The 14,208-nt window shown below is 42.7% G+C and overlaps 1 protein-coding gene across 1 annotated transcript in view; it reads left to right on the top strand.

Annotated features, from left to right (window-relative positions):
* The first annotated feature begins 817 nt into the window (after positions 1 to 817).
* LOC147711641 (E3 ubiquitin-protein ligase TRIM39-like) overlaps positions 818 to 14,208 on the top strand; it is a 579,589-nt gene continuing 566,198 nt past the window's right edge. Inside the window, exon 1 of the mRNA XM_086922302.1 lies at positions 818 to 834. The gene's annotated coding sequence lies outside the window, so the exon portion shown is untranslated. The remainder of the gene's footprint in view (positions 835 to 14,208) is intronic.

Genomic DNA, 14,208 nt, shown 5'->3' with positions numbered 1-14,208 from the left:
GCAGTGAGTAGCCCTAACTGTGATGCATTACTGTAATCTCAGACAGATTGTTTATAGGCTCCTTGTGTATCTGCAATAAAAATGTATTTAAAAAAAAAATTAAAAAAAAGATTGTCACCAAGTGATTTCACTCCAATTAGACACTTCTGCTCCATTTTCAAAATCTTCAGAAATGCTCATTATGAAATTCATAATCTATTATAGGCTATCTGAAAAGACATATCAAAAGAATGAATTTCCAAATAATTCTTTGGTTTTAAACAAAATAGTTTTGAGATTTGAAAGATTTCAACATATTGTATATTAGATATTTTTGAATCCTTCTTATAACCTGCAATAAATGTATTACTTTTCAAACACCCCTAACCAGAATAGTGCTAGGCAACTTGATGTCATATACTTTAAAAAAATGATTGAAATGATTGAGGGATATTTTTTTAACATAATAATAATGTTAATGTGATATGTCAGTTTGAAATGCATAAACTATCTTTGACTATGCAAAACGATATATCTTATGGATATATGATATTTCAGACATTTTCCAAAAAGTAGTTGGAATGCTTGGAAACACCTTCCATATAGCTAGTACTACCCTCTGTCAGTTGTCCTTAATCTGGTTACTTTCACCATCAAGCAATGTAAAAATAAATTGCACATACGCAAAACAATATTAACCTTTACTTCTCTATATTTATCTGATAGGTGATTTAATTAAAGCAAGAGGTATGTATTTAAATTGAGCAATAATAAATGGATATTATCCAAAAACAAAATCTAGTGAGTTCATAATAAATGTTTTTGTGTACACAGACAATCTCCAAAAAGAAAAAGGTGAGTGCTATAATTTACCTTCTAATATAGAAGCATTGGATGGATTATGATCTCTTCCAGTGACATTTTGCTGCCACTGTACAGAGTAAATCCTCTATCCCAGTTCAAGCCTAGAAACTGTTTTTTGTAGCATTGTAATCAGGAAATTTACTGATGTGTTGTCTAAAGTTCTCAAAGTTTCAAATACTTCTTACTTGATACTCTGATTCTGGAATATTGCTTAGAAATATATTAACAGTTTAAGAAATGAGAACTGAAATGTAAGATTGGGTTATGAGAGTTTAAAGAATACAATATACATTGTTATTGTTTTCTTGCTTAAGATCATACCAAAAGAAAAGGGCACCAATGTTATATTGTTTTCCTCTCCAGTCTTTACAACATTGAGATGTATTGACCTCACTTTATGCGTTTAACAGTTTTCTTGTGAAAGCTTCTAATCCTGTCTTTTGATTATGTAAGACACTTCCTCTTTGTGAATATATTTTCCATTTGCCATCTGTAATGGTCTGAGCCCTGCCTGTCTTAGAAATGCATTGCCTATATATCTAAAATAGGCATTTCCATATCCTAGTAAACTAGGCTTTAATCAGGCTTGTTGTACATGTTGAAACAAGTCACATTGTATTATTTGATCAGATTAGATAAGATGGGTAGGTAGAAATCTATACTAATACAATAAAGAGAGAGCCCAAACCTTTGAGGCGGGTAATCTCAGGAACCACAGCACCAATCACAACACCCAATACAGCGTTGGAAAGGGCAGTTGCAGCAGAAGGACATAGGCTATGCAGACGCCCACCATATACATTTAAAAGGTAAAAGAACCGTACCAGCAAAGTAGTCCCTTGTGGGCGTGTCTGCATTGTGCTGTGGGCGTGTGCTGGGGGCATGACAAATGCTAGGGGCGTGTGGTACATTCCGCCCTTCATGCCATGTCTGATATCGTGTGCTGTGGGCGTGTCCTGGGGGCTTGGGCGTGTAAGGGCGCGGGAATACTGAAAAAAGAAAGCGAGCGTTGTGCCCAATATTTCATTGTTTTTTCTTCCTAGGTTCTGTACATTCCAGCTCCGGGTGTCCACCCTGCTCCCTTTAAATACCCATTCACCCCATAATCATAACCCACACTTACTCTTTAAAATACCCCAACACCCTTAAACACTAACCCATATTAACCCTATAAATATACCCTGTTCCCCAAAACCCAAACCTATCCCTAAACCCTAAAAATACCCTTGTACCCCAAAAGCCAAACCTAGCCCTGAACCCTATAAATACCCCTGTACCTCAAAATCCAAACCTAGCCCTGAACCCTAAAAATACCCCTGTACCCCAAACCCCTAACCTACCCCTGAACCCTAAAATACCCCTCTACCCCAAAACCCAAACCTAGCCCTGAACCCTTAAAATACCCCTGTACCACAAAACCCAAACCTACCCCTGAACCCTAAAAATACCCCTGTATCCGAAAACCCAAACCTAGCCCTGAACCATAAAAATAACACTGTACCCCAAAACCCAAACCTACCCCTGAACTCTAAAATACCCCTGTACCCCAAAACAGAAACCTAGCCATGAACCCTAAAAATACCCCTATACCCCAAAATCCAAACCTAGCCCTGAACCCTTAAAATACCCCTGTACCCCAAAATCCAAACCTACCCCTGAACAATAAAAATACCCCAATACCTCAAAACCCAAACCTAGCCCTAAACCCTAAAACGACCCCTGTACCCCATAACCCAAAACTATATCTGAACCCTTAAAATACCCAAACACCCCAAAACATATACCTCAGTACCCCAAAACATATACCCCTATACCCATACTTACCTAATCCAAACATTTAAAAAAAAACATGCTTTTACCATTCAGGCATTTACAACGAATTTCGTTGTAAATGTATGCGTGGTAAAAGCATACAAAATGTAATGCCATATGTTATAATGGCATTGCGGAGTCATGGTACTTTTGTAATGAAAGTATGCGGAGTGATGGTATGCGGAAAGAAAGTTGCGGAATAATGGGTGTTTACCCTCCCCCGGTAAGTACATTGGTGGCACGGCAACCCACATCTCCAGCAACATACTCATATTTTTTCACCACCGATTTGAAAAATGCACAGGTCTCTCTCATTGATGGACAGCACCAACATACACTTTTAGACACACTTCCCGCCACAAGTTCTAGAATTGCGAACTTTAGAGCTGGGGAGCTACGTTCGAATCTCGGCATCAGCTCAACATCCTGTGATTCCAGGCAAATCTCTTTGTCTCCCCGTGTCTACCACAAATGAATGTGTTCTTCTGTAAAGTAAATTGTGCTCATGCCATGTTGTCGAGTTTGCGCTATATAATATTGCAAGGAAAAATAAAGTAGGGAAACTCGAGTTCACACACTACTGAACGCGCACTCTTAAGTGCATCAGCAGTGCACTGTGAATCTGAGCGTTTCACAGGCCTGTCACAGATAAGAAATGCTATCAAAACAAAATCCTATAAAACAATATACTACTGGCTGGCAGCAATTCATTTCCGGACAACGTCAGAACGGGCTGCTCGTTGAATAATAAAGGGGTTATGATGGACACCCATGGAACACCACAGTGTTATCTGAGAGAAGGTAATGTGAAGGTCGTAGGTAGATTACGCTTTGCCCGTCTGTGAGATCAGAAGCAAACCATTTTACAGCATTTTTATGGATTCTGACATTGTGAAGTCTTAGCAGTACCATCTGGTGGTGGACAATGTAAAATGCAGCTGATGAATCCAGAAGCAATAAGGTCATACTAGGTTATAGTTCACTGAGAATTTTAGATCATCTCAGATGGATGTGATGTGATGGCTGATTCTGTGCCTCTACCTAGTCTGAAATCAGACGGTTGGTCTGACAGTATGCCATAATGTATGATAAAGTAAGAGAGTTGAGTAAACACTTGTTGCTTAAACATGAAATACCTTGAAAAAAACAAGATAGAAGGTGCATTTGGAATAACAGGAACATTTCATTTAATTAAACAATGCAGCTGGGCGAACAGTAACAGACATAGGGTCTGAGGACTGTCTCAACTTGCAGCGATCTGAGTTCTTTTTATATACAATTTATTGGATGCCATAAATGGTTCCGGCTATCCTTGTATGGTAAGTAATGTGAGTTGCTGCCTCTGGAGTTGTAAATTAATTTATTTGATGGAGAATCCAAGTGGGTCTCAACCTCACATTGGCACAATGCGGCCAGTGTGTAATATGTCCAGATGAGGAGCATGTGATCACTACATGTGCTGGGTCCTGATTGCCTATATGTTCCTAACTTATGTGGCATCTGCCTTTCACCCATGTGTGCTCTATTGGGCCCATTTCCCTGGACCATTGTGATTTTGCTGCACCCATCTGTGGAATTGATCTGGGATTTCCTATTCGTGCATTTGTCTGCCACCAACATGCCACACCTGTGGCCTGTCAATCAGTGACCGCAGACCTAGGTCTCAGAGCCTTCCTGACTATATATTTTCGATTTGGAGGTGACATCGAGCTCACAATAGGCACATTTATAAATAAAGATGTGATTTCGTTTTTTAAACATGAATGTATCGTTCTTCATATTGACATCGACTTTCGAAATATTAACAAACCTCCCCTCTAGTTGAATTTTTAACTACACTATCTAACCCATATTTCGTGCCAGTTACTTTATTGGGGACCTGCTGTGATTTAAGCGCGCTTTTGACAAATGCTACTTTCTTAGGTACTTGTAATCTACCCAGTTTGAGGGCTGTGGTTTTTGTACAGATCCACACAAAAAGAAGAATACAGTGAAAACCAGCAACAGTGATGTGCACAGACCAGAGATCTACCAGGGGAGCCAGGAGAATCAATACGAGAACCACTACTGCTCCGAGGCACCTACCTCCTCACGCATGTCTCTTTATAAATGGTGCGGTGCTTGGATGGCAAGAGTCAATGTTTCATTGTCCATATCGTTCCCTGGAATAAATGTGCAGCAGGATGCACCTATCTTTGCCCACACCCCTTCCTTCATTGCGGTCATTAAGTCTAGCACATATGAATGCTGCATCTCCATGAGGCAGATTGCTCTCAGTTCTTCCTTGATTAAACTTAGGCCAAGCTCAGTGCTATTCATCATTTTAAGCATCTTTCACCTAGTTAACTGTAACCAGTAAGCGTTCACTTTTGTCTGTACCCTGAAGAAGAATAAAACCCCTCCTGCCAATACTTGTGTGTCTTTAAACAGCCAGAATTCTCCTGAAATGTCCTTGTACTGAGCCCAGCCATAATAATTGCTTTTTTCATGAGTCTGATCCAGCAAGGTTGTCTTCTTCCTTAGCGGATGCAAATCTGTCACTTTTTCTCCGGGAATGACCAGGTTCGAGGAGTGTATGGTTACTAGGAAACAGAAGGCCATATTCTCAAGGAGCTATCGCCGAGTTATCGGCACTTTATCGAAGACAAAGTCGCGATAAATGTATCACCCCATTCACAAGCTGGTGTTAACAGCCCATAACACCAGTTTACCTGCGATAGCAGCCGCAAAAAAACATTGTCACTGGTGACCCCCTCAATGATCGTTAATGAGATGCAGAGTAGGTGTTCCTGTGCATAAAGCAGCGAAAAACCACACCACAAAATTCTCAACGACCAGCCAGATTTGTGATAAGAACACAAAACAGGCAATAATAATAACACCTGCTCTGACCTGGTGTAAAGTCGGACAACAACCGGCACCGGACAAGAAAGCACAACCCATAGCCAAACATGAAGAACAAAAGATGCCATGGAGCCACTCATCATGCAGCCTGGAGCCCCAAGAGGGCAACAACACACACCGCCACCACCCTCAGGTCCCCCCTACCCGCCCCCCCCCCGGCCAAATACATGCAACATCAACTACATGGAATCACATACCAAATAATTCTCCGGATGTCGCACAATCACATTTGTTGACATACATGTGTCGTCACAAAAATAAGCATCACACATTCACCATTGATGTAACAAATGAATATTTATTCAAAGAAACACAAAACAGAAATGAAGGCACATGGCGGCACGCCTCGGGACAATCCGAGGTCACAGCCCGCAACTCAAAAATCATGATGAGAAGGTGTGTCTTGTGCATATCAAAGGACAGAGAGAGAGCAAAGGAGAGAGAAAGAGAAAAAGAGGGAACGAGAGAAAGATGGACAGAGAGGGGGAGTGAGAGAAAGACGGACAGAGGGGGGAGCGAGTGAAAGACAGACAGAGAGGGGGAGCGTGAGAAAGACGGACAGAGAGGGGGAGCGAGACACAGACAACAGAAGAGATGGACAGGTAGAGAGAGTGCCAACAATGCGCACCCAGGCAAAACTGCTCACCTACTGCCACCGGTGTGTCTCCTACCACGTGTCGATATGTAGTGCAGTACACCAGGTCACACATCTGAAAAATATCCGTCATCTGAAACAGTACAGATGCATGAATGGCAAAGTAGATACAATTGCACAACACATCATCGCCTGTCTGCCCCTGCGCACCCGGGCAGATGCACCCCACTCCTTCCTGCCACCCAGCGGTGTATGCCCGCCCCTGCGCACCCAGGCAGATCCACCCCAGCCCTTTCCACCGCCCAGCGGTACAAGCCCGCTCCTGCGCACCAGGCAGTTGCACCCCAGCCCCTCACGCCACCCAGCGGTGCATGCTGGCCCCTGCGCACCCAGGCAGATGCACCCCAGCCCCTTCTGCCACCCAGCGGTGCATTCTCACTACTATGCACCCAGGCCTCACTGCTAACCTTCCGCCCTTGGTGTGTAGCAATGCGGGCCCACCATGTGCCGCTGGAAGCCAAATGCCCGGGGCCCATGGACATGGCACTCTCCACACCATGCAGCCCCACTCCGCAGGCCACCAGGTCTCACATTTGATGCTGGGTCTTGATTTCGCCATGGCAGAGGACATACCAGTACACCGGGAATCATCGCAGGCTGTACACCCGCTCAGACCTTGAGGTGCCACTAACTCTGTGATCCGGGATGCAAAGCCACATGTCGGAAGGTCTAAACTGCCCTCTGGCTCTGTCCTACACTGCGGTCCAGCAGGTCACACAAATCCTGAACAGTCCAGACTGCCAGGACAGGGCATCATCGCAGGCTGCACACCCGCTCAGCACTCAAGGTTGACACTACCTCAGTGCACCCCAAGTCACCGTCCTGTGGCGGTGTGCCTGTGCCAGCCACAATGTATCCGGTGCCACCAAAACTGTGCCCTGCAAGTCATGGACCCTGTATGATTGGGTATCGTGTTGCGGATGCCATCATGTCACCTCCGGTCCTGGGGAATGTGATGTTGCAGGGCCAAGGCCCTCATGCCCACATTGAAAGCACCCAGATGCACTCCAATAGAGAGTGAAATTACATTGAGCATGTGCGCCCAGCCCTTTTTATTCGCAGGGTCACATGTCCTGTGATTAGTTTGCTGGATGGGTGTGGTGTGGGTGTAAACCAGCTGTGATGGAGTGACTGTGGCATGCTGACAACTAGACATGTGAGCAGCAGATCACTAAAGGGAAGACATGGAACATGCAGCGTTGTCGTCCACCTGTGGGCGTGAGCGGAGTAGGCTGGCCTGCATATGCCAGGCCAGAGTAAGGGTGTGAACAATGACCCCGGGGCTGTGTGCGTGTTTCCCTTCTGGCCTGGACATTGAAGTAACAAATGCGTGTTTCCCCGTTCTAGTGGCGGCACCACCCGGCACGCAATCAGCAATGTGTCACTCTGTGACCCAAGTCCCACACCATGAGCAACATGGACGTGAGGTGCAATCATTGAGCCTACATGCATTCATGCCTCTACACTTGGAAAATCATAGACATTGTAGTGTAGTTCCTATATCCCTGATAGGATCAGCGTATTGGAATAACATACCCTTGGAATAACAGATTTGACATAGGACTAAGGTAAGTATGTGTCATCCAGTATATTAAACTTAATTGTGTGTGTGCCAGCTAACTCAGAGGTCACCAGAAACTTCTCGAAGAAACAAGAAGGGATTAGTCTCTGACAACCGCATAAACATGACAACTTTGTTTCCCTTAGAGTCGGAAAAATATCTTTAGAGTCGTGGAAACAATAGATAACTATTTCACTAAGTCGATCATGCATGCTTAGTTTCTACAGAGTTGCACAGAAATAGTGAGACAGGCGTTTCAATAAAAGGGTTTATTGAACAGTCTTATTTCTCATGCAAGAGAGATGAACTGCTACAATCGTAAGACAGAATGCAAAATAGAATATGTACAGCGTTAATAGTAATATAAAATAGTACTGTAATAGCATGATCTGTGGCTATTACATATATAAAAATACATACATAAATAACACAGGCTAAAATACTCAACTGATGCTTCTAAAATAATCCTACCCCAGTGTACCTTACCTAAGTCTAGTACGAGGGAAGAAGTAGGTGCTGTTTTAACCATAGTCTAGTATAGTTTAGTTTAGTTTTGGCAAGAATTGCCAAAGGTTTCTCTAGATTCTAATCAGTTCTATACCTTAGAATGAGAGAGGTTGGTATCAATTTCTGGGACTCGATCTCTATTACCCCGCAAGGGGAGTCAGAAACACTGGAGCTGGATTCTCGGCAGGAGGATGACAGCATCTGGTCAGTGCGTCAGCTGGGAAGTTGACTTCCTTCGATACTTGCTGTGGTGAGCTGCGTCGTGCAAGTAGGTAGTCGAACTGCACCGAACCACACCGTGCTTTACCATAGCAAGTGAAGGTATATTCATACCTCAAAGGTGTTTAGGAATGCCAGTATTGACGTAAAAGTCGGGCATAAGAACGTCATGAATGAGCCGCTAAGGAATAGATGTTCATGCATAATAAATGAGTTCTTGGATAAATCAATATCCAGGCAAGGGGAAGTCCCTTAAGCTTAAGAGTCTGGTTTTCCAAAAACTCGTTGTGACGTAGACGAACGGATGGAAGTAGCCATGCCTGTATTTGGGTAGCATGGACTATGCCTAAAGAAGGACTGGATTTCTATGCCTATATAAGGGCAATGTGAAATATACCTATATAAGGGCATGAATTGGGAAATGCATACGGAATCTATATCGACACACAACACACACTCCACTTTCGTATGTATGACGTTACTAGATCCTAAACATGATAACATATCTAAAATATATCTACACACAAAGTGCTACATATTTAAAGCAGTGTTCCATTCTAAGCATATGTTGATATTTGAAATGGAAATTGAATGAATCATGAAAATATACATTTATGAAGTGGCTCGTACATACAGAAGAAAAAGGGCTGACACCATTTCATTGTAGATTACATAATCGTTTGTTTTTGGACAAGGTCATATATTGTCTATGGAAGTATTCAAAGAATTCCTGTTCTCTATGAATAGGTCTACTATAAAAAGATTACTTGTGCCAAAAAATGAAAAATACAAACTTGAAAAAAAAACTTTATCATAGAAAAAAGTTCCATAGTTAGTACTTTGTTATTGAAAAACGCAGGTAAAATTCAAAGTCTCTCAGAACACTGTGTGCCAAGTTCGAAAGTCAGTGTTAGGGCTTGGAGAAAACATGAAATGTTCTATGTCTGTCGAAAAAAAGTTGTCTACCATTGTAGGTGAAAGTTGAATTACCTCGTTTAGAAGACTAACCGCACATAGATGTGAACTATCGCCTTCAACATTGGTTGCATCAGCAATGTTCTAATCGGTTATTACCAGCCCGCCTGTTGTTTCCTCTCGTACCTCAGCAATAGCATTTTGCGTCTGTGAGATCTCAATGAATGCCGTCATCAGAATTGGCAGCCGTTGGGGACAACACAAAGCGTGGGCCGTTACGGGGTCCAGCAAAGTATCAACATCCGTTGGCATGGCTGATGGGAGTGTTAGACAGATGTCTAGCACGCATTCTTCTTCGCATAGCAGGCAGCGTAGAACAGGTAAGATGAATCTTGCAAAATTGGTCTGAATGACAGGAACCATGTGGTATTTAATTTTCGTAGACGAGGTAGCCCCAAAATTTGGACGATGTGCTCACGACACTTCATCACCAGTAGAGTGTCTCTATGGTGATCTGGGTGTCGCTGGTGATTTGGTTTGCCACATCATAGCGCTAGGAGCAAAAATAGTATCCCTGTCCGAAAAGTAGGGGCAGTCCGCCAAACACAGAGTGCACGAAGTTTGGAATTCTTCTGAGGACTGCTTGAAAAGGTGCTAACAGTCCAGAAAACACGGTCTTAAATACATGTACAATACCCCTCGTATCAGACATGTTTAAGATACGACTTAACATTTTTGAGAAATTTATGAAAGTTTGTATTCAAAAGGGCATGTATCTCGTCAGAAGTCCTTGCAATTTGTAGATCATAGGTTTCTTTTGCCGCGTCATTGGCACAGTTTTTTGCAAAAGAATGGCTTTCCTTCTGCTTAGAGTATCAATTTGTAAAAAAGAGATGTTCAGTGAAGGCCAAAGTGGAGACTCCCTGACTGTCTTGGTTTTTGGAAACAATATTTGCATACAGCAAGTGACCCTGGATGATACAGTTACTAGAAATGGAATACCTGACAATATGCCACAGCAGCTGTGATGGTTCAACATGAGGTAACTAAGCATGGGCGAATTTTGCGAATTCGCGATCCGCAAATTTGCGGATTTGCGAATTTGCGATCCGCAAAATTCGCGAATTTGTGCGAATTTGCGGATTTTTGTTTTTTTGCGTGTTCGCGGGGTTTTTTGCGTGTTCGCGGGGTTTTTTGCGTCTTCGTGAGCCGCTTGCATAGCGAAGTTACCCATGCAGTCGTTTATGGGAGAGGGAGAGAGAGATAGATAGATAGATAGATAGATACATAGAAAGAGAGAGAAAGAGAGGGAAAGAGAGAGGGAGAGAGAGAACGAGAGAAAGAAAGAGAGGCTGGATCTCTGAAGGGCCAGATTCCTGAGTTTCCCCTACAGAACATACAGCTTTTTATTTCTAGCAAAATGCATATGAAAATTGTGCTGTAAAGGTCTCTTTTAGTTTAACCCCTCCTGACAACTCAAAATGGGTGTATTTGCCATCCTCTCCCTTCTTCCTGTTTTTTATATCTGTAAGTGCTTCCTGATGAGGTTTAATTCCTTGGATAGGTGCCTCGTTGCCTACTTGTAACTATTCTCTGACCCTGCTTCAAGGGTCAGAGCAGGGTCAGAGAATAGTTGCAAGTAGGCAACGAGGAGCCAGGAAGCAATTAGCAGCAGGTGTCCAAGTTGAAGTTAATTTGTTTGTAACCCTTTTGTAAAAGGTTACAAAGAAATTAGGTTCAACTTTTACACCTGCTGCTGTAACCCTTGCTTGGCTGAAAATTCGTCCCCGCTGATTCGCGGATTTTACCGCGATTTCACGAGATTCGCGGATCGCAAAATCGCAGAAAATCCGCAAATTCGCCAGCGAAACGGATTTTACGCCCACCCTTAGAGGTAACTCCCAGTTGAAAGTTGTCCAAAAATTGGATCAATCACCGCAGCTGTTGAACCTTGCAGGTGACAGGATAAGTTGTTAGAGGAACCATCGCAGGCCCCGTGTAAATGAATACCCTGACAAAGGAGAGAACCGATTAGTGTGTTTTCACAGTTTGAACCGTTAAGAAACACTTCACGCCCCCCACTCCAACATCTGTGTGTGTATGGCAAATCCCAGGATGTCTTGATGTATTCTTTACCCAATATTTCATATTTGCCTGCAGGTATGTGTTTTAGGCAATACTGAAAATGGAAAATTGTAACCGGCAGAGGGATTGTTCCATGTATTATCCATTCAGTAGCTGGTTTTTCTGCTACAGCAATCTTTCCAGTTTTTCAGTGCTCAGCACCGTATAGTCTGCTCCTCTTTGTTCATCAGTGAGATTGAATTCTGAAAACAGTGACGTAGTATTGATTTAACACCAAGGCACATAGTCTGAACGAACGTTTTGGAACGTCCAGCCTAATAGTATGATAGAACGCAATTGTGGCTGACCATGTAGCAACATGACCAAGCCTTGCCTCTATGGCAGAAGACACTATGCAGTCATTAACCCATGGTCAACTGCAGAGAGAGATTTCTCTAAATTAATATAATCAATTTCTTGTATTCGTTCTGCAGTCTCTGCTTGTGTAGTCTTCCATATTTCATTATATGCAGCATATATACTGCATATATGAAACATTTTTGACGCAGTTTTCTTGGTCCTAGCAAGAATTCCCTAAGGTCTGCACCATCTTTAAGTAAAGATAAGTGTTGTTTTAAATCCTTCAGTGTAGATTTGCATAGCCAATCAAGGCAGAGTTTCCCTACACAGTATGATGTTACTATTCCAGGATGCTGTCTTTGAACATATCTTGGATCTGGCCTAGTGAATTGGAACCCCCATGTTTTAGTCAGGAATCTATCTTGACAGTTGTTTGTGTCTGTGGGCCAGATTATACATTTATTCCAATCTGGATCTGTTCTGTTGTGATGCAAAATTGTATGTATGTCAACCTTCCCCTCTGAAGTGTTATCACAACCAGGTGTAGGTGTAGGTATAGACGGATTGTTCATGTCTTTGATCTTGGCTAACCCAAGGCAAGACGTCTGTTGGACAGTGTCATTCAAAAACATAATTTGCTCAGGGAGGATACAGGCTCTAAACAAAGCTTCTACCCCCTGCACTTGCCAATCTTTTGTGCCCCAGACATTTTTTGTCTCAATGTTGTCTTTCCAAAAGTCGAAACCCTGTCTAGACAGTTGGGCTTAAAAGGCTGCAGAATAAATCTATCTTGTATTGGTCAACATACTTTTCATTCCTGTTGTGTTTACATTTTTAAAGTAAAACGATTCTGCATTGGATACATTGAGCCCTGAAAAGTATAGAAATGTCATAGCAAAAGTTTTTGAGCTGCCCTTTGGTGGCGTAGGACAATGTTCCCATTGGTTATACATTAAAACATTTCTAGGACTTGCAGATTTGTGCAAGAAATGATGGCCATAATGGTTATAACAATACATTTGTTCATAGTCTGATGAACCCTCTAAATATTAATTATTTGTGAATAATGCAGACATTTCTAGATCTGACATCATATTATTAACATTCTCAAAGTCCGAATCATCAGAAAAGGTACTAGATGAAACCCCCAAGGGTAACAATGTCCCCAAGGGTAACAATGTTGCACCCCCGACCAGTGTGGAACAAATCATATCTAGTTTGCCTCCCCAGGATAATAGCTGCCTTATTAACGATTTGCTGAACAACTTAGTTGTCCCAGTAGTAGGTGAGAACTGTATAAAGAATCTTCCACCCGATGTACTAGAGGGACATGTGCCCGGGTTTGCTAATTTAATCTCCTGGAATTTAGCTGGTTTGACTTCTAAGCTAGATTGTGGGGACTGGCTTGGTTTTGTCACTCAATTTGATATCTGCATATTTCAGGAGACTTGGGCATGCAAACCTGTTTTTTTACTAGGTTATTTGAATTTTTCAGTGCCAGCTGTAAAGGGTGCGAAAGGCAGACCTATGGGGGGGCTTACTATCTGGGTTCGACAGGCGCTAAACCTCTCAGTCAAAAATATAGCTATTAGCCACAGCGATATACAGTTGATTAGGCTAACCACGGACACTCTTGGGTCACTTGATATTTATAACATATACGTTAGGAGTGCTAAAGGTGGTCGATCCGAAGTTCTAACAGCCTTGGAAAACTTCCTCGATGAACACTCGCACGAGAACAACATTGTTATAGCAGGTGACCTTAACCGGATGTTTGAGCCCTTGGTCGTGGGAGAGGCCTATACTGGAGCTGAAGAGGACTCTCTTTGGGGTATCCCAGAACTACAACTGAAACCAGTTTCTCGCTGGACTGAGGACAGAATAGCTATTAACGCAATGTGCCTTGAAAAGGGTCTGAGAGCCATGAATGGAAGAACAAGGAGGGATAAAAATGGCTCTGTAACTTTTGACAATGGGAGGCATAAAAGTAGAATTGATTATGTAATCTGTAGTCTGCCTTTGTGGCCTACCCTCTGCGACATGGAGGTTACCATGAGACCAGAGAGTGACCACAACCCCCTATGTGTGACTCATAAATGGTGGTCTGCAGAGACAAATTCTACCTGTACGAATGACCTTGTTCCACCGCGGATCATCCCTGAGAATAACATGCGCAGGTTAAGATGGGATACTGTAGTTAACAATCAACAGGCTATAGATACTATCAACAAAGAAACTGACCAAGCCATACTGGCCATGGAACTGATTAGTGCCTCTGCTTCTGGCTTGGGGGACGTGGTTAAAATTCACGATACACTTTTCGCCAAGATCAAGGAGCACTTTCTTAAACCTGAAAAGAGAAAGGGGG

Source organism: Lissotriton vulgaris, chromosome 5 (genome assembly GCF_964263255.1).
Source record: "Lissotriton vulgaris chromosome 5, aLisVul1.2, whole genome shotgun sequence".
In the NCBI taxonomy this organism is placed as follows: Eukaryota; Metazoa; Chordata; class Amphibia; order Caudata; family Salamandridae; genus Lissotriton; species Lissotriton vulgaris.
The sequence above is the reverse complement of the archived record's forward strand: the minus strand, read 5'-3'. Positions and strand labels throughout refer to the sequence as shown.